General features: G+C 41.4%; 1 protein-coding gene across 3 annotated transcripts in view; it reads right to left on the bottom strand.

The window, feature by feature from the left end:
- SV2C (synaptic vesicle glycoprotein 2C) overlaps positions 1-24171 on the bottom strand; it is a 275854-nt gene that overhangs the window by 163786 nt on the left and 87897 nt on the right. The window contains exon 1 of one of the 3 annotated variants that reach the window (XM_081513943.1): positions 4767-5129. The exons of the other annotated variants lie outside the window; for them this stretch is intronic. The gene's annotated coding sequence lies outside the window, so the exon portion shown is untranslated. Of the gene's footprint in view, positions 1-4766; positions 5130-24171 lie in introns of those variants that run through there. 3 annotated transcript variants of the gene reach the window in all.

The raw sequence follows: 24171 nt of genomic DNA, 5'->3' as shown, positions 1-24171 counted from the left end.
TAAAGCAGCATTAATAAATGAGGACAGAAGCACCATAACAGGGCCAGCTCTGTAACTTCCCACTTCATGAGGGAGTTGTCTCTGTTAGCATCTCCCCAGAGTGCAAGTGGATCACGTGGTTCTCCTAGGTGCTGTGGGAAAGAAAGTTCTACAGCCAAATCAACTGGGAAATTTCTATTTCTGACTTCATATATTCTTTTCCAGGAGAGCCACAGTACAAAGCTTGTTATAAAGAACTTTGTGCAAATGTGTTATCCAACCATTTCCCAAATCTTCCTAATAACAGAACGCCCCTACCCTCAAAATGACACCAAAAAGCAGCCTTCATTAAACACTATGCGAAATACTGTGTTAAGATAAATAGCAAGATCCTTTAAAATTCTAATGTCTCTATTATGAAATATCATAAAACTCAGTAATTAGAGTTAATTGAGGGAAACAGGATAAAGCCAGAAAGTCTACACTAAAATAACATTTCTAAAATGAAATAGTGTTTCTTCCAAGTTTATAAAAAACTGAAACTAAGTTTTCAAAAAGTAATCCTTATGATTTTTAAAAAGATTACCTACAAAAATAGAGTATTTAGCATACCTGCATATTTTTGAAGTAATAAGTCATTCAATGAGCCAGAAAATTTTAAGTATGTTTAATATTCCTTTTATACAATTTTGACACAATAAATTTTCTCTATGAGGAACAGCTCTCCTAAGCCAGGATAAACTCACCTCAACAGTTGTCTAAATCTCTACAAATTTCACAGCAGTGAAATCTAAAGACTTTAACCAAATAACAAACCTGCTTATATACATGAACTTTTCTGAAGGTCCTAGACCTCTTGTTGGAAAGAATATTCTTGAGTCAAAGAGAGCAATACTCTCTTGAGGAAGTATCTGAATTCAACTTAATACAACAATATTCTTTCTGATTGCAAAACTAAAACACACAAGAAATAATTGGAAAATTCGGAAAAATGACAAAGAATAAAACAGTATGTATTTTTACAACCCAGAGATTCCTACTTTCAATCTTGAGGCCATGAGGGTGCCTGAGCTTGTGATTAACTTAAATCTCATGGTACACATAGATCTGAAGCCCTTCTCAGACTACTCTATTAACTTGAACTCTTCTATGAATTTTCCCATTCACTGGGTTAGAATATCTTAAATAGTAATAGGACTTCATTACACGTTTAGTAATTCTTGGCTGTGAGCCTATCTTCTCAAATTTGAGAAACAGTTCTCAAATTTCAGTCTGGAATCACCAGGAAACCCCTAAGAACATTCAAGGAAACAGTGAGGTCAAAATAGTTTTCATAAGAATAGAAAGATGTTATTGAACTTTTTCACTCTCAGTTTTTCATGAGTGTATAGTGTTATTTTCCAGAGGCAACAAGTTGTGTGATGACATCATTTCTCTGATGGTTAACAGATTGTGCACTTGTAGTTTCTTGTGTTTTAAATCCACAGTTTTAGTTTCTTAATATGGTAAATGTCAATAGACACAACCTACAAAAATGAAAGTTCTTTAGTCTTTAATAATTTTTAAGAGTGAAAAAAGGATCCTGAGGCCAGATCAACAATTCAGAACTCTGGTTCTATAGGGGTCGTCTCCTGCTTGGACCTGGAGTTGTGGAGGATTCCCTTTAGAATTTGCTTGTATGGTTTTTTCCTACAGGCTGTGGCTCAGATGGTAAAGAATGTGCCTGCAATGTGGGAGACCAGGGTTCAATCCCTGGGTTGGGAAGATCCCCTGGAAAAGGGAATGGCTACCCACTCCAATATTCTTGCCTGGAGAATTCCATGGACAGAGGAGTCTAGTGGGCTACAATCCATGCGGTCACAAAGAGTCAGACACAACTGAGCAACTAACATTTTCACTTTTCACTTTGAGCTTGCCTCTGCTAGAGCCTCATCAGACTTACAATGATCTGAACTAATTTTTCCATCAGTAGCTCAGCTCTAAATTTCCATATTTGCAGAGATATGGAATAATGTGGCAACGTGCATCACTGTGGTAGATCTTACTAGGAAATCCTGAGGTTAAAGAGAGGGTCTAGTTTTGATGACGTTTATATATATAACATTGTCCTTCGGAGAGGTTGTGGCCATGTATAAATTCTAAATGCATGTAAGAAAGCTCCTATTTCTATGATTTTTGCCAAATTAGAGTAAACTGTGCTTATCATTTTAAGTTGCATTTGATTACTAGTGAAATTAAACATCTCTTTCTTTGTGAAATCTTTATCCTTTGCTCATTTTTGTATTAAAGTTTATAGTGAATTCAATGGTGGCCCCAAGAAAGATACAAAGAAAAGCTGTACAAAAAAGATCTTAATGACCAGATAACCACAATGGTGTGGTCACTTACCTAGAGTCAAACATCCTGGAGTGTGAAGGCAGGTGGGCCTCAGGAAGCATTACTACAAGTAAAGCTAGTGGAGGTGATGGAATTTCAGCTGAGCTATTTCAAATCCTTAAAATGATGCTGTTAAAGTGTTGCACTCAATATGTCAACAAATTTAGAAAACTCGCTAGGGGCCACAGGACTGGAAAAGGTCAGTTTCCACTCCAATCTCAAAGAAAAGCAATGCCAAAGAATGTTTAGATTACCACACAATTGCGCTCATCTCACATGCTTTCAAGGTAATGCTCAAAATCCTTCAAGCTAGGCTTCAATAGTATATGAACCAAGAACTTTCAGATGTACAAGCTGGATTTAGAAAAGGCAGAGGAACCAGAGATGAAATTGCCAACATCCACTGGATCATAGAAAAAGCAAGGGAATTCCAGAAAAACATCTACTTTGCTTCACTGACTATGCTAAAGCCTTTGACTGTGTTGATCACAAGCCACTGCTGCTCACCAGGGGCTCAGAGCCTTCCAGACAGAGCAGCAAGAGCAGTGGCCACAGGTGGGGATTGGCAAGGAGCAGACTCTGGGAGGGATGACAAGGGAAGAGGTTGGGGACAAATCACCAAGTCTTTGAGACCACAGCGGGGACCTTAAATTTTACTCTAAATGGGATGGGTTCAAAGTAGGAGATCTAGACAAATACAGCTTAATAAAACCCTGTTGGTTTTATTAAACACTGGAAATACCTCTTTTCTTTTACTGTATCTCATCAGCCCCACTCTTTCACATCTGTTGTGATCTTTATTCTGACTATAGTCATTTGATCATGGCTATGACAACTTCAAAATAAAAGCAGCATTTATTAGATGTCTTTGAAGACAGGTTTGAGGAAGGAGGAGGACAGCTGGAAGACAAGCTCCTCAGTACAGAGTCATCAAAGAGAAAAATTCAAGTCGTAGATGTTCTATGAGCATTTTAAGTCGCTTCAGTCATGTCCGACTCTTTGCAACCCTATGGACTGTAGCCCACTGGGCTCCTCTGTCCACGGGGTTCTCCAGGCGAGAATACTGGAGTGGGTTGCCATGACCTTCTCCAGGGAATCTTCCCAACCCAGGGTTCGAACCTGTGTCTCTTGTGTCTCCTGCATTGGCAGGCAGGTTCTTAGCATTAGCACCACCTGGGCTTAATAATGACCTGTGATCATTTACCCTTCTCCTCCATATCCACTCAATCTCTCATCAGAGTTATTACAAAATGAGACTAGTTTCAGTTTCTGCTGCTTGCCCATCACCGGAATTAGAAGAAAAAAAAAATAGACCCAAACAATTTATAAATAAGTTTAAAATTGCGTGTTTAAAAATTGGCTATAGAGCCAGTCAAATACTAGTGTCAGGCAATTACTTAGACCCAAAGATGAATCACATAAGAGAATCACATACATCATCTCAGTGGAACAAATACTGGGTCATTCCTAAAATTATACAGAAACTCTACAACATCTCTTGAGCAAACGGGTGGTCCTAGGCAAATTAGAATGACCAAAATGATTAGATATAAACGGTCACCTTTTTTGTGAGTTAAACACACACCTGGGTTCCCTGATAGCTCAGTGGGTAAAGAACCCACTTGCAACGCAGGAGACCCCGGTTCAATTCCTAAGTCGGGAAGATCTCCTAGAGAAGGGATAGGCTACCCACTCCAGCATTCTTGGGCTTCCCTGATAGCTCAGCTGGTAAAGAATCCACCTGCAATGCGGGAGGCCTGGGTTCAATTCCTGGGTTGGGAAGATGCCCTGGAGAAGGGACAGGCTACCCACTCCAGTATTCTTGGGCTTCCCTGGTGGCTCAGCTGGTAAAGAATCCGCCTGCAACGCGGGAGACCTGGGTTCAATCCTTGGGTTGGGAAGATCCTCTGGAGAAGGGAAAGGCTACCCACTCCAGTATTCTGGCCTGGAGAATTTCATGGACTGTATAGTCCATGGGGTCACAAAGAGTCAGACACGACTGAGCGACTTACACTTTAACTTTCACACTTGCACTCTGGGTTCTAGTACTGCTTTTGCCATTTACCACTTTTTGTGACACTAAGCATGTTATCTGTGTTCTTAAATCCTCAATTGCATTACCTGTAAAATGGGGAATAAAAATGCTGTTGGGGGGGATTAAACAAAATAACATCAAAAGGCAACACTTGGCACATGGTACCTTCTCGGTCACTGCTGATTTACTTGGAATTAAAGAAGAATAAAACAATGTCATTTATAATATAAGTCATTGTCCAGCAGGAAGAACGCTGGCAACTTCCTGTTTTGAAAGGAAAAATGACCATTCAGTGAAGGCTGGCTGCGCTCTTCTCCAGCCAGGAGCATGGGCTGCAGAGTCATCAGGGCCAGCAACTCTTTCAGAAAAGACTCACCCTGGGTGTTTGCGGCTGTTGCTAAGACACACACGAAGGTTTCGCTGCAAGGCAAGCTCCAAAAAGAATGACTGTCTTCCTGTCTCTTCTTGCCCTTTCTGAGCGAGTCAGGCAATGTGATTAACATATTTGCAGTCTTCATACAATTTAAAAGCAAGTTGGCCTCATTCACATTACACTGATAACAGCAAACCGCCCTCTCCTGGACCTCAGTTAGCTCCCTTGGATGTCAGCAGGCGCAGGGAACAGACGCGGCCCCACCCAGGCTCTCACAGTGCACGCCTTAACGCCTGCAGAGGACCTGTTTGCTCTTTCTGCCGTGCCCATGTTCTGCTTCATAAATACTTCATTTTGCAAGGTCCCTTGGATATTACAACAGTGGCAGCCTTTGTTTACTTCAGCACCTCCCTCCGAGCACATGATGAAACCCCCAGGGCGTTACCCTGAGGGACGCTGTACTCCTTGTTCCCGCGGCTTGTGGCGTCCAGAAGAGAGACACCAGCCTCCTCACCGCCTCCACTCGTGCTCTGTGGCACAATGCAGGCACACTTTTGCAACCAGGTGACTTTTTAAAATTTTTTTTACAAAAAACAAAACCTTACCAACCAGGTGTCTTGGTACACAAGTCCCCACAGCATGATTCACAAAGCAAGAGGACTGGTATATTTACTAACTCAGGGTTCCACGTCTGCCTCTTGGTACTAGGTACTGCCGCACGCTCAAGGCACCCCCTGCAGAATGGGCACCCTTTTCTGTTTTCCAAAAAACATCCTCTTATGTGGTCACCGGGGAAAAGAGTTGCTCAATTAATTCACACACAACATTATAAATAAGTGGCTAAGGAGTTCCTCTTTGAATTCCTTGGTTCAAGGAAATATGTAAATTGTGGAATTTGGGTGGATAAGTTAGACAGTGGGGGAAAGGAGGAGTTCTTGATCAATCCTCCCAAGTGGGCTAACTGAATTCTCAACCAATGTATGAGAACAGACATGGGCCCAAAGCAATAGTCACAGGAAAAGTCAGAACTCATCCATCCACCCATCAGACTACTAGGTCTTTAAACAAAGAATCTGTGTTTTGGTTCGTCTCTTAATCTTGGTGCCCAAAGCAATCCTGGACACTCACTTGTTCACTGCAACCAATAGCTATTTCTCATGTACTCAATAGAAGGGTCCAGACTCTCTCTAGACTCTGCATACAGAAATGAAAGGCACAGCTCCTCACCATCAAGGAATTTTCCATTTAGTGGAACGGCCAACAATCAAACATATAATTGGCTTACAATGTGATAAAAGCTATGTGCTGCCACGTAGTATTATGATATTATGGGATAGGGCAGGGTCTAAACTGAGTTAACCAGGCAAAAGATGGACAAGTATAGCATTCACAGACCAAGGACTTACCCAATCAAAGGCCATACTATGAACTCATTATACTCTGAAATTAAAAAAAAAAAAACACACACAGAAAGATGTAGTGAGGGCCTTTTGTACACCTGCAGCTGTGTGCCGAATACAGCTGCCGGTGTGCACACAAAAATAACAAATAAACAAAAGTAAAAGCAAAAATGGATTTCCAGTACCTTCTCTGTCACGCCTCTAAGGCCAACAGTCAAATTCAACCTTGACCATACTTGCTCAAATTAAAATGTTTAGTTTCTTCCACTAGCCTTTTGATGTCTCATCTCTTCGACCTTGTTATCCACTGCAAATTAGCACAGGGAGGAAGGTATAAGAGCACTTTCATGATTGACAGAAATATATGATCAACATCTGTTTATACAAGTTTTCCAAAATGCATTCCAAGAGATATTAAAAAGTGTTCCTCAAAAAGAGATTTTATGGACGAGTAAGAGGAAGTTAGTCACTTCCCTTCACTGCCTGTTACCTGATTCCAGCCAAAATCCCGTCACACCTGGACACCGCAATGGCTTCCTCGCCAGTACTCCAGGTTCTACTTTGCCCTGTAGAGGCTCACCTCCACAGAGCAGCCAGAGAAATCCTTTCCAAAAGCAGGGCAGGAATAGCACTTCCACACCAAGATCCCCCCAGGGCTTCCTCCTCACTTCCTTTATTTCTACACAGCCAGGCCTGCCTCCTCTCTGGTCTCATCTTCCATGTACTTCCTTCCCTCCACCCAGCCTGCTCCAACAAGCCAGGCACTCTTCTGCCTCAGGGCCTTTGCACTTGCTGGTCTCTCTGCTTGGAATACATCCATCCTACCTCAGCACAAATGTCTCCTCCATGTAGAGCTGCACATATACTAAGACAGTGCCCCCACATTATCAGGTTCTGACCTTTATGCTGTTTTTCTTATCATCTATCACCATCTAACAACGTACTACATATTTTTTATTTGCTTATTGTCTGGCTCTCCTCCAAAACTATAATCTCCATGAGAAAAGGATCTTTTTCTGTTTTGTTCTGGCTTAATTCCCAGCATGTAGAAGAATGTCTGGCATGTTCCAAAATTATTTGTTAAACAAATCAATGAACAGAACACTAAATGAAGCAGAACTGCATTTCATTGTTGTTGTTTTTACAGACCTTCTCAGAGCCTTTGCTTGGCTGGCACACACGGTGTGCATTCTCCCTCCAATAAGGGGAAAGAGCATTTTCACCTAAACTTGTCTGACTCTGCTGACCCAAATGCTACAAAAGAAGCATAATCAAGACTAGTCTTGGGGAACCCTCTTCAGGGGTGAGACGCATCTGGAAAGAAAATATTTTTTTTCTGGTGCTGCCAAAAGGAGAAGGCTCCCTCGAGAAAAACAGAGAGGTCTTTTCTTGCTCTCAAACACAATTTCCACAGCACAGAAGCAAGATGAACACCATGGTTTCTCAGCAGGATTCCAAGAAAGCAAATTAATTTCCATGTCTCTTGGTCTAATCTTGGGAAGGCAAATCAGTCTGATGCTCTCATTGGGCCATATTCTGCTGTTCACACGGCCTATGTGGTCAGCAGAAAGATGCTTGCCTTTGTCTTCGAGCCTCCATCAGCAGCGATGGAATCTAATTATAACAGCCCCACAGGCCACACTTCAAATGAAACTGCTGCTGCTGCTGCTGCTAAGTTGCTTCAGTCATGTCCGACTCTATGCAACCCCATAGATGGCAGCCCACCAGGCTCCCCCGTCCCTGGGATTCTCCAGGCAAGAATACTGGAGTGGGTTGCCATTTCCTTCTCCAGTGCATGAAAGGGAAAAGTGGAAGTGAAGTCGCTAAGTCATGTCCGACTCTTAGCGACCCTATGGACTGCAGCCTACCAGGCTCTTCCGTCCACGGGATTTTCCAGGCAAGAATACTGGAGTGGGGTGCCATTGCCTTCTCCATCAAATGGAACAACACTGCTGGAAATATTCAAGGTGAAGGGAAAGTGCCTCACTTTACCCTCTCTCACCCTCACTCATGTAATTCACAGGTATCCATTTTAAGTCTTCAACTTTTTTTTTTTAATTTTAAATTAAAACCAAAAATGTTTGGCTGTGCTGCACAGCATGTGGGATCTTAGTTCCCCACAAGGGATGGAACACACACCCCTGTATCGGAAGCTTGGAGGCTTAAGCACTGGACCACCAGGAAAGCCCAAGCCCTTAGCAGTCAGTCAGCACCTTTCCTCTCATCATGAGGAAATCATATGTGATTCTTTTAAGAAAAAGAGTTCTAAATTCTTAACAACAGGTCTAGATAAATAAAAGAGAGAGAGAGACAGAGTCAGTTGAAAGAACATATCATTTAAAGAGCCATTAAAGAAAGAACTCCCAGGACATGGTAACATTAGCAGATTTGTGAGTGCCTGTGGTGTGCAGAAGCTGAGGGGTGGGAGAAGGGTGCAAGGGAGGGGTGAGGTGGGGACCCAGGAGGAGGGCTTGTAGCCTCTTCCCTCTGAATTCACCCCTGCTGGGGCTCCAACCCCACACAACTAGCTGGAATCCAGGGCACACTGCACTCACAAAGGGCCAGGACAGGAGGAGGAGGGAAGGGTCATTCCACTTGCCTGTTTGAAGGCAAGAAGGGCTAAGGCTGAGCATCCACTTCCAGTGGATTTTAAAGCAATGCCAGTAGGTGCGTGAACCAGATTTTGAAAGATCTGTGATGAAAAGGACAAGTGACTTGGGCTTTAACAGAATATCTGGGACATCTGGGCTCTGAGAATCTGCCCAATGTGTCTGAAAAGAAATAAACAAATGCAAGAAGTAGATTATTTCCCCCCCGGCTGGAAATGGGTTCATCGTTCTAAATAGAAGTTTTTGCTTAAGTGAGAGCTTTGGGTCCTAATGATTTAAAAGATCCTAAAAGGCTCTCTAAACACAAGCAGAATCAATCAGGCTCATCTGCTCCCTTCACCTGTCTCTTGCAAGTTTCCTCACAGCACACGATAAGGAATCTGCAATACAGGCTTACTCAGCTCCCAGCGCTTGCCTTCAGAAGATGCGTTTTGGTGGGTCCCCTGCATAGCACATCAACATTTATAAAGTTAACTTCTCATTGGATCCCCGTTTACCATCTGAGTCACCAGGGAGGCCCATACTTAGAGCAGTTCTACAGATAAAAGTTGAGGTTGAGGTGAGGGCTGTATTGGGACCAGCTGGTTTCCATGAAGCCAAGGCTCCGTGTGTCTTGCTCTAAATCCTGTTCTCTTTCATCTACAAAGTCGCACTGGACCTCAAACGCAAGATCTTAGCACCTCTTCACCAAGCAGGCACACTCTGCCTGCTTTCTGATATGTGTCATCCCATTCTGGCTGGCCCAATTCAATTTCTTCGTAAAATGCACAGAAGGAGGTAAAACTGAGATCAACTGAGCTCCAGGGCTTTGCCAGGATTGGTGGGCTGCTAGGATGGCTTGTGCCCCATAGCTCATTCAGGTACACTAGCCTCAAAGCCCTGTGACCCATTGGAGCACAAGTGACCACAACTCAGAGGCCCTTGCACAGCTCTTGACTGTCCAATTCCAAATGTTAACTCCACAAATCCTGAGGTCTGCTAAGTTAGATCAATAGTTCAAGCAGGAACGTGCCTTTGCTTGAGAGAGTGCCCAGCCTCCTGACTTCCCAGAGAAGTAGAGTAATTCCACCCAAGTGATGCTACCCTGCTGGAACTCTCACGCCCTACGCCCTGCAGTTGCAGAGCACGCCCACGAGTGATACTCCGTGCCCTCAGCTTCAAAGGGCACCTCTGTGACAAGCCCTCTAGAAAACACTTTGCTATTTAGTAAGGAGACACCAAGTACATTTGTGAGCTGATGAAAAATACTGTGGGCGGTCATTCTTCTGAAGAATAGATGGAAACAACATGGAACTCCTAGTTGTTATTCTATTTCTACGGAAAATCAGAACTTAAGTCATCGTGTCTTGAAATCTCTCTTCTGGGCACAAAGCATCATGTTGGTTTCTTAATACATCTTAGAGAAAATTCTAGGGACTCCACTAAAAAAAAAAAGAGTAAAACTAATAAAGTTCAGAAATATATTAGTTTCCTAGGGCTGCTGGAAGGCTTCCCAGGTGGTGAGGTGGTTAAGAATCCACCTGCCAGTGCAGGAGAAGCAGCCCTAGGTTCGATTCCTGGGTCAGGAAGATCCCTTGGAGAAGAAAATGGCAACTCACTACAGTATTCTTGCCTGGGGAAATCCCATGGATAGAGGAGACTGGTGGGTTACAGTCCATGGGGTCACAAAGAGTTGGACACGACTGAGTTCGTGCGCGAGTGCACACACACACACACCCACATACCCACACACCCACAGGGTTGTCATGTGGCATAAAACAACAGAAATGGACAAATAGTTCTGGAGACTGTTACAGAAACCATGGTGTCAGAAAGAGACGCAGAACATCAGGGTTTATGCAGCACCAGTGTGGGCCCAGCATAGTCACCTCCAAAGGCTGAGCGCCCCAGCTTTGTTCTGGGTATCTTTAATACACAGTAAACTTCCCGCTCAAACAGCTCAGATCTGTCCCCTCCCCAGGTAGCCTTCATTCCCGTGGATGTAAGAGCAAGCAAGATCACAGAAGCAAAAGCGGTATTGAGCCCCAGCAGTTTAAAACAAGACAACAGAAGGGACAGCAAAAGGTTGTTACTTTAACTGGGGGCTTTGATCTCACTCCTACCTAACTGAACATCTTAAATCAAATGTGGGAAGGGCCGTGCTTCTTCTAAACTCTGTAGGAGAGAATTGCTCCATGTGTCCTCCTAATCTCTTATGCTGGCCAGCAATCCTTGGCTTGCAGCTGCATCACTCTGACCTCTGCCCTGCCATGTGGCGTTCTCCACGTGTCTGTGTCCAAACTTCCTCTTCTCATAAGGACACTAGTCCTACTAGGGTCCACCCTGATTTCCTTATCCTAACTTGATTACATCTGTAAAGACTCAATTTCCAAATAAGGTCACATACACAGATCCTGCGACTTTGGACACTAACACATCTTTTTGGGTGGTGTGTGTGTGTGTGTGTGCAATTCAACCCATGAGATTCATTCTATTAGAAAACTCATTGTAATTAAAATGAACCTGTATTTGACCATACTTAAGAACTATAACATATCTCATTAGTGTTTTCCTATAATCATTCCCTCTCCGATTTCCAAAATGAGGTTGGCAGATATTTCAAGCCTCAGAGAGATACTGTCCATTTGACATAGTAAGTGGCACAATTTTTGGAACCTCAGAGGTTTAGTCCTTTACATCTCCTGATAGTAGCACAGAAAGAAGAAAAATAGAATATTTATGGATATATATGAAACACTCCTATCACTTTCCTTTTCTTCTTTCATTCCTTCTTCACTGAAACCTTCATGTAACTTAAAGTCATATATAATAAGACAGCAAGTAATTAAGACTTGAAAATTAGTTCCTGAACACAAATTCTTCTTTGGAGTTTCCCCCTCCAAGGGGCTGACATAAATTCACAAAGACCATCAAAAGGAAAAGAAAGTCAGGCAGCCTGCACTCGTATCTTTAGTTTGCCAGTTCCTGGCTGGGGGCTCTTGGGCTAAAGTCAACAGGACAATGGGGAAAACAATAGGAGAGCAACACAGGCACACAGCACCTTAGCTGAACAACCTCTTCCTTGTCTACACGATGCCAGACATCATATCTTTCTTTCTTTCAGCACAATCAACCAAATTAACAAGTTGTCTCTATTTGCTTTAGGATGGGAATACTGAACTCACATTTTATTTCCATTTGATCCCTCGGTCAAGGTACAGAAGATAATTAAGGCTTCAGCCTGAAAACAAAATGTATACACACATATTTTTTCTAGAATAGAAAGCTATTTTCCCCTCAAATATGGTGAAGAATAAAATTTCAACAACCCCTGTGCTTAGCAATATAGATATATATTAAAACTCTTCTTTAGAGTAAGTTCTGCTCATGTTGCCCGTGTCTCTCATTTCAGATAAGCCTCGTATCTGAACTGGAAACTCTCTGCTCCCTTATTCCTATCTTTGCCTCTCAACGTGACTCTTCCAAATTTTTTCTCAGTCCTCTTCATGTCCTCCTTTATCCCTTCATAGGAGACAGCACTCCCTTATAACGGACTACACTACAGAAGTTATTTTACTATTTTCATATTATTGTTTAATCATACATCTTTGTTATTACTTGTAAAAAAAAAAAAAACAAGTATTTTTTAAAATGCCTTCTAAATACTTTAAAAAATTCTTAAGGTGCTTTCACATCACATGATTTGTTGTTGAGCCCCCACCCCCTGTCAGTCATGGATTAGTGACTCTTTAAAAGTCCCCTATGCTCAGTGTAGACAAACACTTCCAAAAAAAGAACCTGTAAAACAAATATCTTCAACATATGCCTGCAGTGTTGTGTAGACTAAATGCGAGTGATCTTTTCTTGAAATGTGGTTTTTTGCATACTGAGGTATAATGTAAAGTTTAAAAGGATCTGTAGATATTTTACTGACTTCAACAACTAAGCATTATTTTAAAACAGCTGATCTTAACAAAACATCGCAAAAATTAATTTTTTTGAGAAAATTGCTCCTTTATGGGTCTTCAAATACTTCTCATCTATCTTATGTAATCAATTCTTAAATGCCAAACATAGTGCCAAATGGAAGTACAGTTAAAAATAATCTGAATATTCCAAGGTAATATTTGCAATTATATATAAATGTGTATGTAAAAATCTGACTCTTATACCAGTTCATTATTCTACCACAGCATTTTCTGAATGGGTTCAGTAAGTTGGAGAAATATTAATAGGTGTTATTGTATATTAAACATTTAGAATTCACAAAAGCAACAAGGTCTCATTAATCAAAAAGTTTTAAATCCTTACCTTTTGTAACATTCTTTTGCTCTCAAATTAGAATACTTCAAAATTAGTTACTGACGTCATTTTTGGATCACTTATGGATTTTCCTAAGAAGTCCAATATTGGAGGTGTTTATTTTTCCATTGGATTATTCGGTCATTTCTGGCAGTGTTTAATTCTGTGTGTTCTCATTTTTGTGGTCTACTTTAAACCAGTGTGTAGCACACTTCTTGAGCTTCTATTGGTGATCTGGAAATGCATTTATTCTTTTAACATTCAGCAGATATTCACTGCCTTTCTGCTATGTGTCAAGCACTGTTCTAGGCACTTGGGATGCAACAATGACAGGCAAGGTCCTTCCTGTGGAGAGTGTTCATGCTTGCATGGGGAGAAACACAATAAATATACTGCAATAAACCACACGGCTTATTAGAAGATAACCTATCATATGAAAAGTAAAGAGCAAGGTAAGGGGGATTGTGAGTGGGGAGGGGTATGTCATAGTAATAACTGGGGTGGGCCTTATTGATATCAGATTTAGGAATGAATTAAGGGAGATGTGAGTCATCCGAGAGGACACACAGAGAAAGAATTTCAGGGCAGAGAAGACAGAACAAAATCTCTAAGTCACAAACATGCTTGGTGTACTAGAGGAATAGCAAGGAATAGTCACTCTGTGTTTGGAACAGAGTGTTAGAAGAGAAGAGTGGGAGATGAACTCAGAAAGATAACAAGGGGTTAGATCATGTAAAGCCTTGTGGACATTTGCAAAGACTTTGGCTTTTATTCTGAGTATGATGAGGACCACTGCAGGGATTGGAGTCGAGAAGGAAAATGATCTGACTTCCTTTTAAGAGATTTCTCTGGTTCCTACGCTGAGAATGAGTTCTACAGGACAAGTAGAAGCAGAGACCAGGTGGGAAGCTATTGCAGTAATTTAAATGGTTCAGACGGGTTGGGGTGGCAGCAGCAGAGATATTAAGAAATGGTCAAATTCTGGATGTAGTATGAAAGCAGAGGCAGGCACAAGGACTTCCTAATCCGGAGTGTAAGAGGGAACAGAGCAAGGGGAAGGATGGGTTTTCCATCCTGAGATGGAGCAGGCTGCAGGAGCAGCAGGTTTTGGTTGGGGGGTTGGGAGATGGGGGTCAAGAATTCAGTTTTTGGACAAACTCCACTTAATACATTGATTAAGCATCCAGTAGGGATGCTGAGTATGTAGCTGAAGTTCAGGGACACAGTCTATACACACTGGGGGAGTCAATAGCATCTAGGTGGGTTTTAGAGCTGTAAGCATGGATGACATCATCACCGAGAGTGACGTGAGCGTCGGTAGGGAAGGGAGAAGAGAGGGAAGGATCGCACCCTGAATCACTGGAAGCTGATAAGCTTGGAAAGAAGAGATCCACTAGCAGAGTATATTGGGAAGTAATCTATGTAGCAAAAGGAAGCTCAAGAGGATGCAATTTCAATGGAAATTAAAACTAGGGAGGTATGAATCAGTCAGGATCCAGTCAGGAGACTGAACTGAAAAATCAATGTAAATAATTGGTAAGCATGAAATTGCTAACCAGTTAACAAAGAGGGTGAAAGGAGAACTCTAAGGTACCATGAGGCAGAAATCACAAGAAAAAACTACCACCTCTATGGTTGACAGAAAAAAAAAAGAGGTTTGAATTTTTTAATAAGGTTAAAGGAAAGGCCCCAGAGAGCTGAGCTCAATCCCCCGAGAAGCAGGTACTGCTCAGCTGATGTGGGTGTTTCTGAGCTCAAAAGAGGGGCCCCATGGGTCTGGGAACCCTTTTCTAAAAGAGCTGTCAGCCATCTGGTCTTGGAGAGGGCTACGATGAGGTGGTATATTAGTTTTCCAGGGCTGCCGTACACATTACCACAAACCTGGTGGTTTAAAACAACAGAAATTTATCCTCTTCCAGTCTGGAAGATTGAAAACTTAATTCAAGGTGTCAGCAGGCCCATGCTCCCTCTGAAGGCTCCGAGCAGGAAATCTGATCGGTGCCCCTCCTAAATTCTGGGGGTTGAGAGCAAGCCTTGCACTGTTGAGAGCAAGCCTGTTTCTTGGCTCAACACATGACTCAAATCTCTGCCTCTGTCTTCACACAGCTTTCTTATAAGGATGCTAGTCATCAGGTTTAGGGTCCACTCTAATCTAGAATCAGTTCAGTTCAGTCGCTCAGTCGTGTCTGACTCTTTGGAACCACATGAACCGCAGCACACCGGGCCTCCCTGTCCATCACCAACTCCCCGAGTTTACTCAAACTCATGTCCATCGAGTCGGTGATACCATCCAACCATCTCATCCTCTGTCATCCCCTTCTCCTCCTGCCCTCAATCTTTCCCAGCATCAGGCGTCTTTTCCAATGAGTCACCTCTTTGCATCAGGTGGCCAAAGTATTGGAGTTTCAGCTTCAGCATCAGTCCTTCCAATGAACACCCAGTACCCATCCTTTAGGATGGACGGGTTGGATCTCCTTGCAATCCAAGGGACTCTCAAGAGTCTTCTCCAACACCACAGTTCAAAAGCATCAATTCGTCTGTGCTCAGATTTCTTTATAGTCCAACTCTCACCTCCATACATGACTACTGGAAAAACCATAGCCTTGACTAGACAGATCTTTGTTGGCAAAGTAATGTCTCTGCTTTTTAATATGCTGTCTAGGTTGGTCATAACTTTCCTTTCAAGGAGTAAGTGTTTTTTAATTTCATTGGCTGCAGTCACCATCTGCAGTGATTTTGGAGCTCCCCAAAATAAAGTCTGACACTGTTTCCACTGTTTCCCCATCTATTTGCCATGAAGTGATGGGACCAGATGCCATGATCTTAGTTTTCTGAACGTTGAGCTTTAAGCCAACTTTTTCACTCTCCTCTTTCACTTTCATCAAGAGGCTCTTTAGTTCTTCTTCACTTTCTGCCATAAGGGTGGTGTCATCTGCGTATCTGAGGTTATTGATATTTCTCCCAGCAATCTTGATTCCAGCTTGTGCTTCTTCCAGCCCAGCGTTTCTCATGATGTACTCTGCATATAAGTTAAATAAGCAAAGTGACAATATACAGCCTTGATGTACTCCTCTTCCTATTTGGAACCAGTCTTTTGTCCCATGTCCAGTTCTAACTGTTGCTTCCTGACCTGCATACAGGTTTCTCAAGAGGCAGGTCAGGTGGTCTGGTATTTCCATCTCTTTTAGAATTATCCACAGTTTATTGTGATTCACACAGTCAATGGTTTTAGCGTAGTCAATAAAGCAGAAATAGATGTTTTTCTGGAACTCTCTTGCTTTTTCAATGATCCAGCGGATGCAAGCAATTTGATCTCTGGTTCCTCTGCCTTTTCTAAAATCAGCTTGAACATCTGGAAGTTCACGGTTCATGTATTGCTGAAGCCTGGCTTGGAGAATTTTGAGTATTACTTTACTAGCATGTGAGATGAGTGCAATTGTGCGGTAGTTTGAGCACATTTTGGCATTGTCTTTATTTGGGATTGGAATGAAAACTGACCTTTTCCAGTCCTGTGGCCACTGCTGAGTTTTCCAAATTTGGTGATATATTGCATGCAGCACTTTCACAGCATCATCTTTGAGGATTTGAAATAGCTCAACTGGAATTCCATCACCTCCACTAGCTTTGTTTGTAGTGATCCTTCCTAAGGTCCACTTGACTTCACATTCCAGAATGTCTGGCTCTAGTTGAGTGATCACACCATCATGATTATCTGTGTCATGAAGATCTTTTTTGTACAGTTCTGTGTATTCTTGCCACCTCTTAATATCTTCGGCTTCTGTTAGGTCCATACCATTTTTGTCCTTTATTGAGCCCATCTTTATATGAAGTGTTCCCTTGGTTTCTCTATTTTTTTTGAAGATATCTCTAGTCTTTCCCATTCTATTGTTTTCCTCTATTTATGTGGTCCACTGGAGAAGGGAATGGCAAACCACTTCAGTAGTCTTGCCTTGAGAACCCCATGAACAGTATGAAAAGGCAAAAAGATAGGACACTGAAAGATGAACTCCCCAGGTCAGTAGGTGCCCAATATGCTACTGGAGATCAGTGGAGAAATAACTCCAGAAAGAATGAAGGGGTGGAGCTAAAGCAAAAACAACACCCAGCTGTGGATGTGACTGGTGATAGAAGCAAGGTCCAATGCTGTAAAGAGCAATATTGCATAGGAACCTGGAATGTTAGGTCCATGAATCAAGGCAAATTGGAAGTGGTCAAACAGGAGATGGCAAGAGTGAACGTTGACATTCTAGGAATCAGCGAACTAAGATGGACTGGAATGGGTGAATTTAACTCAGATGACCATTATATCTACTAATCCAGAATAACCTCATCTTAAATAATCAGGCTCCCTCCAGTATCCTCTATTGCAGAGCCTAACAACGAGCCATCTCAGAAAACTAGTTTGCAGTCTCATCTCCAGTAGCTCAAGCATAATTATAGAAAGGTAGGTTTGGGGCCAAGAGACAGTATTTCAACAACTGGCACAAGGAGGGGATGATCGATTATATCAAAAAGTTGCTGATAGGTAAAGAAACATGAGGATTGATCTTTGCCCATTGGAGTTAGCTTCAGTTGTTCCATGATCATACAAGCTCAGCGAGCGCAGTCTGAGGGCTTTGTTGGACTGGCCAGGCGTTTCAGCACTGTGGCCAGCTCCTTTCCACAGGCCTGGGCTGATTCTGACGTCAGAGCAGTTAACAGCCACCATACACAGGTGCTCATCTGCCAAATGCTCACAGTGCTGTCCACAGCCACAAGTCCTATCACTCTTTCTGCTGAATTTTATTTTGACATTCGCAAAAGAGTTAAAGTCACCTTGGAAATGAACATATTCATAACACCAACCACAGACCACTAGAGAGGTTACCAAGGAAAATTAGGCAACAGGCCTAGAATAAAATGAAAATTCAGTTCTCTTCCTCTTTCCTCCACTACTGTAATTTCAGGAGGAAGTCCATGGATGATTGAAAGCAACTGCTAAGTCTAGTTTCTTAGTCTATCTCTTTGGAGGGTGACAGAAGCCAGTAAAAGTAGTAGAGAGAAATTGTTTTGATAAATATAGAGCAAATTCAATGCACATATTAGGGCTCTAGATGCATCCTTGATATCTCACTGATTTGGGGGGAAAATATTTTCTGCTTTTCTTTAAAGTAAAATTCATAAAACATTCTAGTTTCCTGATTATTTAAAAGCACATAATACAAAATAAAAACAAAAACAAAGAAAAAATAACATAAAAGTAGCATTAAACTGTGAATGAAGAAGTCTGCATTCCAAGACCATCTTTGTAATTAACTAGATATATAGCTTTGGGAAACTGTTTTAGTGGCTTTGGTCAGTTTTCTTCATATATTAATGAGATTTACAAAGAATCTCAAAAAAGGTCTTAGCTTTTGACCTATATTACCTAACTACTAAAACTAACATGTATGGTTACCAGTATTATGATCTGATTACAGTGAATTTTGATAGTGGAAGTTAGTTGAGAATTTTACTTCAGTATCTGAATTGCTACCCTTTTTTTGCATCTTTCATAGAAAATGGCAGTACTCAACAAATGTATAAGCTAACAGGAAACTAAAACATTGAAAGTCAAATTTGAAAGAAAATGCCTCAGCTGTCTATCACTGTTACTTGTTATTTAACATTGACGATTTTCTCTTTCTTAGAAATTAACCAGTTATCTAAAATAGATTATAAAACAGAACCAGAAAGCACTTCACGTATATCTGCTTGTGTCTAAAGCTGATGAAAGGTGATAACAATATGAAGAGTGCACATCATAAACAAACGTAGGACAGGCTATCAATCTAATTTAGCTCTATGAGGAAATATGGAATGCTGACTTCTTGGTATATTTCTGTGTGTCCAGAAATTTCATTTTTTACATTTGTGATACATCTCAGAGTCCAAAACCATCCAGAAGAGCTTCCGCTAAATGCAGAAAGTATGGGGAAATTCAATTAACTAGAATTGCATTAGAACACATATATGGTCAGACAAAACAGATAGTAACCATGGGTATTACTTAAATATCTTAATTTGCAATAGTATGTTGTTGCTGATTAATATTACAAAAAGAAAATCACTAAATTTGGTAAAATCTAAAAATCATCTAAAGAAGGGAAAACAGGAATTCTGCTAGATTCTCTTTGGGGTGTGTATGTGTGTTAAGCAACCATTCCATTTGGTGATATTTATCAACTTTCAATGTAAGGTTGTAATAGAGGTTATATTCTCATTCAATATTTGAAGCAGGAAAACATTTTCCTTAAAATTAAGAGAGACTTCTTGCAACAATCCATTTTCTTTCTTGTGCAGAATATAGCTGTATTTCTCAAGCTTTCTTACACTAAAGAAAGGCAATGAATGGTCTTATCTGCCTGTGGCTGCATAGATCTCAGAGTCAAAAAATACAGAGTGCATTTTTTCCACTATTTTTAAAAATATATATTTAATTGGCTGCTCAGGTGTTAGCTGTGGCAGGCAGGATCTAGTTTCCTGACCAGGGATCGAACCCAGACCCCCTACATTGGGAGCTCAGAGTCTTAGCCACTGGACTAAAAGGGAAGTCCCTTTTGCACTATTTTTATTGGACCAAAACATTTAATTATTAATTACTATGAATTTATGGATCTCCATCTCAGTGACTCAAAACTTGAGTGTCTAGCAATCAGGTGCTTTGTGTCACCAACAATCCAAGTTCCCAAGCTGGCCAGGGATTTTTAAGGTTTTCTCAAAGACGAGTCTGTGCACTAGCAGTGTTGGTGCTACCTGGGAACTTGTTAGAAATACAGAAGCTCAGGTCCCACCCAGACCTAGTGACCCAGAACCTGCATTTTAATAAGACCTTCAGATCATTTGGATGCACAGTAAACTTTGAGAAGCACTGCCTAAAATATCAATACTCCCATTTGTTTATATCCCAATATAGCTTTTTGAGTACGAAAAAAAAAATAAAAATACAGGTACCAATGAGGAATAGCTGTGTACGCCCATAGCAGTGTACCACACAATTCATAAACAAAAACGGATGAACCGCTTCATACAAACACTTTTAACTTAACCATCTTAAGAGTGAATATGAACAACTATTGAATATCTGCCATGTAGTTAGGGTCACCAGATATCCCAGATTCCTGGAACAGTCCTAGTTTACACCTGTTATCCTGGAATGAATTATTGGCAGTACTCCACCACCTTTTAAACTAAAAAGCCCTCATATGAACAATAAATTATATGGCCGCCCTAATTAAAATCTGCTAAAAAATGCATCCATTACAATCACCCCAAAAGATTTAATTATAAGAATACATGATATTTGGGCCTTGCTAGTCACCAAATTCTGCTCCTGTTTAACAGTAATAAGCAGGGAAAGAGACATTCCACCACTAAGACAGCAAGGCAACCATTTTCCATTGCTTGGACAAACAAAAAAGTGGTGGTAGTAACCTTCTCCTCTTAACTGTTTACTAATTTTTTCTTATCTCACTAGTATTTGATTTGTGACTTATCTCTACTAGAATCTAGCATAAGGTTGAGGACAAATCTACATTTATTTATTTTATTATTTTTTTTTAATGTCAAATCTTTTTATTTAGCAGTATAGCATTAGAAGCATGCATTTTGTAGTCACATAGACCTAAATTAAGTGTTTTTCTCTATACATTTACTACTTTTAACACAGTCAGCTCCATTTCTATGTGATCTTCATCTATTTTTAACTTTTTAAACTTATTTTATATTGGAGTATAGTTGATTGACAATGTTGTATTAGTTTCAGGTGAAGAGCAAAGCGATTCAGCTGCACACATACATGTATCAAGGACCTATTGTATAGCACTGGGAACTCTGCTCAACACTATGTAACAACCTAAATGGGAAAAGAATTTGAAAAAGAATAAATAACATCTATTTACTTTAAGTTTAACATATGTTTACAGTGTTGCAGAAAGGGCATCATGATTTGGAACTATCTCAGTTTTAGTCTCCCATGAATGAAAACACCATTCAATAAATGCCCCACCTGTATGTGCTAAATGGACAACAGGCACACTAAAAACCTAGATAAAGAACAAGAAAACTGATGCCATTATCATTCAGCGTTGTGGGTGAGCCTGTGGAAGCAAACAAATGCCAAGGAGAAAGGTGGGAGGACACAGGTAAAGAGTAAGACAATGCCATTCGCTGGCTGTGGGGCAGAGTGTAATGAGATCAAAACACGGGTTTGCTAGGAACTAGCTCTGGGAACGTCAGTTCTGCCCAACTGATCACCCTTTTAGATGTATAGTTTTGCAAGTTTTGACAACACATCACAATCAAGACCTGGAACAGGTTCTACCACTCTCCGAATTTTCCAAGACCATCTGTAGTCAACCTTTCTCCTAATTTCAGCCCCTGACAGCCATTTTTTGCCATTTCCCGAATGTCACATAAATATAATCATACAGCATGGCACCTTTGTTTCTGACTGCTTCCACCTGCATTTGAGATTCATCTTGAAATGAGCTTAAAAAAAAAAAAAGAAAAGAAATGAGCTTAGACACAGGTAAATTATACACGAAAATTCCTCCCTACTCTGCATTTCCATGACTACAAACAGGCATGAGGACTAAAAAAATGGTCAATACTGAATCAAAGGTGATGTAACTTTAGAAATCCATTAAACAACATATTTCAGTGTTTTCAATTATACATTACTATACACTCCATAGTTTCCTCACAGTTTTGCAGACTGATGTTATAACAGAATTGGAGGGGACAGCATACCAGGTGCTATGACAAAAAACACTTGTGCAAATGTCTAATATAATATTAATGAGTCAAATAAATAAAAAGCAAAATCCATCTCTTCCAAATGCTAAGCCTTCATTAGCTATGAACACAGACGACTCAAGCCTTAGCCTTCCGGACTGGTGACAAGCATGTGCTCAGTCGCTTAGTTGTGTCCAATTCTTTGCAACCCTGTGGACTGTAGCCTGCCAGGCTCCTCTTTCCATGGAATTTTCCAGGCAAGAATACTGGAGTGGTTTGCCTCTTCCAGGGGATCTTCCTGATCCAACAGAAGTACACCGATGAAAGAGACTGCTAAAGTCAAGATCTTGTTTCCCATTGATTAATAATAAACATTTATTGAATACCTCTCAGGAAGGCTACAAGTGAACCATCTAAGGCAAAGAGTCTCTATAATGCTCTTACAGAACTCCACAGAATATACAGACTCCTTGGTGCCTGGAGAGAACCTGGATTCTGAAGCCCCACAGGTATAAATTCATTATTTACAGTTCCATGACCTCGAGCAAGTAGCATACGCTCTCTGAGCTTCAGCCTTTTCATTTCTAAAATGCATTACCCTCTACTGATTCATCCACAAATATTCCTTGATCATGCCAGGCCCTGGGTCATCTCGAGGTCCACAAGGATGAACCTTCAAGATGTAAGACAAGGAAATGAGCACTCACAAAACCATAGCAAATGCTGTCACTGGATAAGGAGAAAGTGGTTCCGTTGTATGTTGGAAGGGTCTCCAAATTGGATCTGGGTAGATCAGGTTATTTAACTTATATGCAGAGTACATCATGAGAAACGCTGGGCTGGAAGAAACACAAGCTGGAATCAAGATTGCCGGGAGAAATATCAATAACCTCAGATATGCGGATGACACCACCCTTATGGCAGAAAGTGAAGAAGAACTAAAGAGCCTCTTGATGAAGGTGAAGGAGGAGAGTGAAAAAGTTGGCTTAAAGCTCAACGTTCAGAAAACTAAGATCATGGCATCTGGTCCCATCACTCCATGGGAAATAGATGGGGAAACAGTGGAAACAGTGTCAGACTTTACTTTTTTGGGCTCCAGAATCACTGCTGATGGTGACTGCAGCCATGAAATTAAAAGACGATTACTCCTTGGAAGGAAGGTTATGGCCAACCTAGATAGCATGTTTAAAAGCAGAGACATTACTTTGCCAACAAAAGTCCGTCTAGTCAAGGCTATGGTTTTTCCAGTGGTCATGTATGGATGTGAGAGTTGGATGGTGAAGAAAGCTGAGTGCCGCAGAATTGATGCTTTTGAACTGTGGTGTTGGAGAAGACTCTTGAGAGTCCCTTGGACTGCAAGGAGATTCAATCAATCCATCCTAAAAGAGATCAATCCTGGGTGTTCATTGGAAGGTCTGATGTTTAAGCTGAAGCTCCAATACTTTGGCCACCTCATACGAAGGGTTGACTCATTGGAAAAGACCCTAATGCTGGGTAGGATTGAGGGCGGGAGGATAAGGGGACGACAGAGGATGAGATGGTTGGATGGCATCATCGACTCGATGAACATGGGTTTGGGTAGACTCCGGGAGTTGGTGATGGACAGAGAGGCCTGGCGTGCTGCAATTCATGGGGTCGCAGAGAGTCGGACACGACTGAGCGACTGAACTGAACTTAACTGAGATCAGGTTAAGACCTCCCTAAGAAATCTATTAACACCTCCAGGAGTCCTGAAGGATTCATGGGAGTTAGCTAGGTGAGCAGTGAAGTGCAGGGTGGCAGTCAGTGTAAAAGGCTCAGAGGAGGCAGGGGGAGGGCATGGGGCCACCAGGACTTCAGGCAGTTCACTGCAGCCCTAGGAAGGAATTGCTAATGGAACTCAAGGCCAAGAGGAGCCACTGGAGACTTTCAACATGAAATGAACATGGTCTTTTTGTGCTTGACAAAAAAATCTGGTAGAATAAAGAACTGAAAAGGGACAAGACCAAGGGGCCTGTTGGAAGCTATTACACTATTCTAAGTGAGAGATGATGGAGGCCAGGATTCAGATTTTTATAAAAGACAAAATAACAAATGCCTGGCTGGCGTGTGCTGGGAACTCGGCAAACGGTAAGGGCCTATTAGCAAGCTGCTGTATTATTCCAAGTGAGAGATGATGGTGCCCAGGAGTTAGGCATGATGAAAACTAAATAAAAAATGCCTAGCAGCATGGCTGGCATGTGCTAGGAACCCAGCAAAGGTTTATTACCTTTTTTTTTCCTTCTTCCCTTGTAATCTGTCCATTGTTCCAGTGGCCATGCTAGTAAAATCCTCTTCCAAGGAGTAAATTTACAAACAAATATTCTTCATAACAGATATTTTTAG

The sequence above is a fragment of the Giraffa tippelskirchi genome, chromosome 7, assembly GCF_054371585.1.
Source record: "Giraffa tippelskirchi isolate mGirTip1 chromosome 7, T2T-mGirTip1v1.2.pri, whole genome shotgun sequence".
Classification (NCBI taxonomy): domain Eukaryota; kingdom Metazoa; phylum Chordata; class Mammalia; order Artiodactyla; family Giraffidae; genus Giraffa; species Giraffa tippelskirchi.
The sequence above is the reverse complement of the archived record's forward strand: the minus strand, read 5'-3'. Positions and strand labels throughout refer to the sequence as shown.